This window comes from Hemicordylus capensis, chromosome 4 (genome assembly GCF_027244095.1).
Source record: "Hemicordylus capensis ecotype Gifberg chromosome 4, rHemCap1.1.pri, whole genome shotgun sequence".
NCBI classification, from domain to species: Eukaryota; Metazoa; Chordata; class Lepidosauria; order Squamata; family Cordylidae; genus Hemicordylus; species Hemicordylus capensis.
In genome coordinates this window covers 130,501,628-130,507,781 of record NC_069660.1, presented here as the reverse complement: position 1 = coordinate 130,507,781, position 6,154 = coordinate 130,501,628, and positions in this window count along the sequence as shown.

Sequence of the window (6,154 nt, the reverse complement as noted above, 5' to 3'; positions counted from 1 at the left end):
AAATAAATATATTTAGAAGAAATTCTTAATATAATCATATTTTAACTGTTATTGTTCTCAGCAGATTTTTAACATTCAAAAATCAGATCAATAATTCTAGAACATCATGCCCAAGAGAAACAGATCTTTCTCAGATTAAGATTCAATTTTACCATATATGGTAATTATTCAATAAAATGAATACTGTTTGGAGTTGAAATCCTGCAAATTTCAAACTGTTCTTTTAGTTCCCTTTTGCAAGCACATTAACAAAAAGTTAGAACATAAGAACAGCCCTGGTGGATCAGGCCCAAGGCCCATCTAGTCCAGCATCCTCTTTCACACAGTGGCCCACCAGATGCCGTTGGAAGCCTACAGGCAGGAGTTAAGGGCATGCCCTCTCTCCTGCTATTACTCCCCTGCAACTGGTATTCAGAGGCATCCTGCCTTTGAGGCTGGAGGTGGCCCACAGCCCTCCCACTAGTAGCCATTGATAGACCTCTCCTCCATGAAGTTATCCAAACCCCTCTTAAAGCCATCCAGTTTGTTGGCTGTCACCACATCTTGTGGCAGAGAATTCCACAAGTTGATTAAGCGTTGTGTGAAAAAGTACTTCCATTTGTTGCTCCTAGATTTCCTGGCAATCAATTTCATGGGATGACCCCTGGTTCTAGTGTTATGTTAGAGAAGAATTTCTCTCTATCTACTTTCTCCGCACCATGCATGATTTTATAAACCTTTACCATGTCTCCGCGCAGTCGTCTTTTTTCTAAACTAAAAAGCCCCAGGTGTTGTAGTCTTGCCTCATAAGAAAGATGCTCTAGGCCCCTGATCATCTTGGTTGCCCTCTTCTGCACTTTTTCCAGTTCTACAATGTCCTTTTTTAGATGTGGTGACCAGAACTGAACACAGTACTACAGGTGTGGCTGCACCATAGTTTTGTATAAGGGCATTATAATATTAGCCATTTTATTTTCAATCCCCTTCCTAATGATCCCTAGCATGGAGTTGGCCCTTTTCACATTGCGTTGACACTTTCAGTGAGCTGTCCACAACGACCCCAAGATCCCTCTCCTGGTCAGTCACTGACAGCTCAGATCCCATCAGCGTATAGTTGAAGTTGGGGTTTTTCGTCCCAATGTGCATCACTTTACACTTGCCGACACTGAACCACATTTGCCACTTTGTTGCCCACTCACCCAGTTTGGAGAGATCCTTTTGGAGCTCCTCACAATCCGTTTTGGATTTCACTACCCTAAAGAGTGTGGTATAATCTGCAAATTGGGCCACCTCGCTTCTTACCTCTACTTCTAGATCATTTATTAATAAATTAAAAAGCACTGATACCAATACAGATCCCTGGGGGACCCCGCTGCTTACTTCCCTCCATTGTGAAAACTCTCCATTTATACCTACCTTCTGTTTCCTGTCTTTCAACCAGTTAGCAATCCACACATGTACTTTATTGATTGATTTATTACATGTTATATCCTGCTTTTCCTCCAAGGAGCCCAAAGCAGTGTACTACATACTTAAGTTTCTCCTCACAACAACCCTGTGAAGTAGGTTAGGCTACTTGTCCCCTTATCCCATGACTGCTAAGTTTCCTCAGCAGGGGCGTATCTAGGGTAGGGCAGGCAGGGCACATGCCCCGGGCGCCACTTGAAGTGGGAGCCATTTATTGAAATTAAAAAAAATGGCCACCGAAAACAAAATGGCTGCCATGCATGCTCACATGGCCTCTGTGAGGCCCTAGGCCATGTCAGGTCTCACAGAGGCCATTTGAGCATGCACAGTGGCCATTTTGTTTTCAGCAGCCATTTTTTAAAAAGTTATTTTAAAAAATGGCCACCGCACATGCTCAAATGGTCCCTGCGAGGCCCTAGAGGCCAGCAGAGGGAGGGGGAACCTTTGCTGACACCCCCCACGGCCTTTAGGAAGCCCCCCAAAGGGGCTACAGGTAATTTTTTTAATTTTTTAAAAATATAATAGAAGTCACTGTATACATATTCAGTTTGGCACTATGTACAGAGAATCAGGGCTTGTGAATACTGAGCTGAAGCTTATGAGCTAGGATTGTATTAATTTGCTCTTACTTTGCTTCTTGTGATAAATGAATTAAATGTGATGTCTTAATAATATGGCTATTAATGGTGAGGTTATCTTTGAATTAGTTTGAAATCCTTAGTATTAAGGCTACTGGGAGTTTCTTGCGCTCTTTCTCTCATTTTAACTGTCTTTCTGAAATACTAGAATATATTCCAAGCAGTGACACAGTTTACTCTGCATATCCTTTAATTATTTTGAGAGTATCTGGGGAAAGCCAAATTCTCCATTTATTTTTAAAACTTATGTAATAGTGATGCTACAATGCATAGTAGAGAATTAGGCACTTCTGTTTAGTTTTCCAAGTACACCTCCACATAGTATTTGGGTATTTCATGAGCCCCAACATACTGAAATTTGTAGTTTCCCAGCATTTTTTGGTCTGACTACATCCACTGCTAAAGTTTTTGAAATATTAAAAGATTAATGAGCTTGACTTGTATTTTTGAGCTGATATTATGGTAAAGTTATCTGAAAGATAGGTGTCAGATGTTTGGACAGAGGGCACAATTTCAGTGCTTGCCCTAGGCGCTATTTTCCCTAGACACGTCTCTGTTCCTCAGGAGTCTTTGATGAGGAACTTTGTTAAAAGTGTTTTGGAAGTCCAGATATATATGTCAACTGGATCACCTTTCTGTTCTCTTCATTTGGACAGACCTTCCAGTTTCAGAGGAAGTCTTCTTCCCTTTTATGGTTTCCTTGACGGTACCTGTTAGCCATGCTGGCATCCTCCTGGACTTAGTGGTACCTTTCTTCCTTTGGGGTATACAGTCTAACTGGGCTTCTAGTATTGTGGTTCTGAGTAAACTCCATGCACTCTGGAGCGAAGTGACTCTCCTGGTTTTCCCTTTCAGCTTTCTTTTCACCATACTCCTCATTCTGGAGAAGTTTCCTCTTCTGAAATTCAAAATGTCTGTGTTAGACTTCCTTGGTGATTCTCTCCCCGCATGTATGCTGAATTTGATCGCACTATGGTCCCTGTTCCCTAAAGGATTGATGATACTGACATCACCCACTAGGTCCTGGGTGCCACTAGTCAGAATTAAGTCCAAGGTTGCCTTCTCTCTGGTTGGTTCTAAGACCTAGGGCACAGTCATTCAGCGTATCTTTGTCATTACCTGACTGTGAATTTACCCAGTCTATGTGTGGTGAATTGAAGTCACCCATTATTACAGCCCTGCCTCTCCTTGATTTCCTGCTGCAACTCCCAATCACTGTCAGTGTTTTGTTCTGGAAGACGATAGCACGTCCCCAGTAGCATGTTCCCTTTCACGTCTTGTATTGTCACCCACAGGGTTTCTGTGGAGGACTCCAATCCACCTAGGTTTTCTAGCTTGTTAGATTTGATCCCTTCTTTAACATACAGTGCTACTCCACCTCCAAGGCGCCCTTCCCTGTCCTTTCTATAGAGTTTATATGCAGGGATAACAGGGTCCCAATGGTTCTCACTGTTCCACTATGTTTCTGTTAGGCCCACTATATCTATTTCTGCATTAGCAACCATGCACTCCAGCTCACCCATCTTGGCTCAGAGGCTTTTGGCACTGGCATATAAACACCTATACACTGAATCTCTCACCTGATGTATGCTATCTTTCTTTTGACTCTTTGACCAGCTGGCACAGGCTCCTGTCTGCTCTTTATGTGGTTCTGCTCTGTCCCCTTCTGTTTTATCTGAATCCTTTGCACCCTCGCACTTTAAAGGATGGCTTTTGCCAAACTGGATACTGCCCAGCTCCCATCGGCTATTCCCCAGGGGTCATTTTAAAAGCTGCCCTGCAACCTTGTTGATTTTAAGCGCCAGCAGTCTGGTTCCATCTTGGTTCAAATGCAGCCCTGTCCCTTTTGTAAAGGCCTTGCTTTCCCGAAATGTATTCCAGTGCCTAACAAATGTAAACCACTCCTCCCGGCACCAATGTCTCATTCACACATTGAAACTCCTCAGCTCTGCCTGTCTCCCTGTACCTCTAGGTGGCCAGATTTGGCTTTTAAAAAGCCAAATTCTGGCTTACGGCCCATTTGACTCACAAGAATACCCCTTAGGTTCTGGCAAACCTGCTGTACCTGTGTTTGGAACAGGTAGCATTTCTGAAAATGCTACCTTAGGGTTCCTGGACTTCAATACGCTACCTATCAGCCTAAATTTGGCTTCCAGGACCTCCTAACTACATTTTCCCACATCGTTGGTGCCGACGTGCACCACGACAGCTGTCTCCTCCCCAGCACTGCCTAAGAGCCAATCTAGACACTGTGTGATGTCCGCAACCTTTGCACCAGGCGGGCAAGTAACCGTGCAGTCAACACGCGGGTCACAAACCCATCTCTCTATCCCTCTAATGATTGAATCACCCACTACAAGGAGGCCCCCACCCCCCGGAGGAGTATCCCCTGTGCAAGAGGATATGGGCTCATAATCCATGGAAGGGGTCCCTTCTAAAGGAGCATTTCCCTATTCCTCAGACCAATGTCCTCCTTGACCGAGACCTTCATTCTCCCTGACAGCAGTGGAGCTATCAGCCCTGGAGTGGGATGCCTCTACCACATCCCTGAAGGTCTCGTCCGCATGCCTCACTGTCTCTCTGAGCTTCTCCAGATCCGCCACCTTGGGCTCAAGGGAACGAATTTGTTCCCTGAGAGCCAGGAGCTCCTTGCACCGAGCACACACCCATGACTTCTGCCCATGGGGTGCAGTTATTACATATATTTATATATATTTAATAACTGTATAAATTAACTGCATAAACTAAAAGCATAAACTGCATAAAATAACAGCATAAAGGAGCCAAGAGGAGCTCCTTGCACCTGAGCACACACCCATGACTTCTGCAAATGGGATGCAAAGTTATTACATATTTAAGTTCTTGAACTTTCATATAAGTGCAATCTACACAAAATGACTTTGCCCAGTCAGCAATGGGCCTCACCTACTTGTAGTACAAATTACACTCCTTTCCTTAGTTCCCATTGGTAAAATGTGAAGCTGTTATTGATTGATTGATTGATTGATTGATTGCATTTATAAACTGCCCCATCCGGAGGCTCTGGGTGATGTACAACAACTTTTTAAAAAGACATAAAACCCACAATTAAAACAATGCTAAAAACAATATAAAAACAATTAAAACCAATTAAAATACATTTAAAAACAACAACACTTTACAACCCTTGGAAGGCCAGGCCAAATAAATAGATTTTTAGGGCTCTCTTAAAGGCCGACAGCCAGCCTAAACTGCGGGTATCTGCCAGGAGTGCATTCCATAGACCAGGAGCAGCTACAGAAAAGGCCCAGCTCTGAGTCGCCACCAGACGTACCAATGGTAACTGGAGACGGACCTCTCCAGATGACCTCAACGAGCGATAGGGATCATACCGAAGAAGGTGCTCTCTAAGGTAACCCAGACCCAAGCCGTTCAGAGCTTTAAAGGTAATATCCAGCACTTTGTATTTCGCCTGGAAACATATTGGTAGCCAGTTCAGCTGTTTTAAGACAGGCATAATATGGTCTCTCTGGGTTACCCCAGAGACCAATCTGACTGCCGCATTTTGAACTAACTGAAGTTTCTGAACTATGTACAAAGGCAGCCCCACGTAGAGCGCATTGCAGTAGTCGAGCCTGGAGGTTACCAGCTGAAGCACCACTGTTTTGAGATCGTTCTTTTCAAGGAATGGATGCAGCTGTCAAATCAGCTGAAGGTGATAGAAAGCGCTCCTGGCCATAGCCTGCACCTGAGATACCATGGTGAGGTCTGGATCCAAGAGCACTCCCAAGCTGCGTACCTGTTCCTTCTGGGGGAGTGTAACCCCATCCAGCACAGGAAGATCTAACTCATCCCTTAAATTCCGATCCCCCACAATGAGCACCTCCATCTTGCTTGGATCCAGCTTCAATTTGTTATCCCTCATCCAGCCCATTACTGCCTATAGGCAGGCATTTAGGGAAAGAACACCATTTCCTGATGAAGCAGATGAAAGAGAGAAGTCAATTTGGGTGTCATCAGCATACTGATAACACCCAGCACCAAATCTCCTGATGACCTCACCCAGCGGTTTCATGTAGATGTTGAAAAGC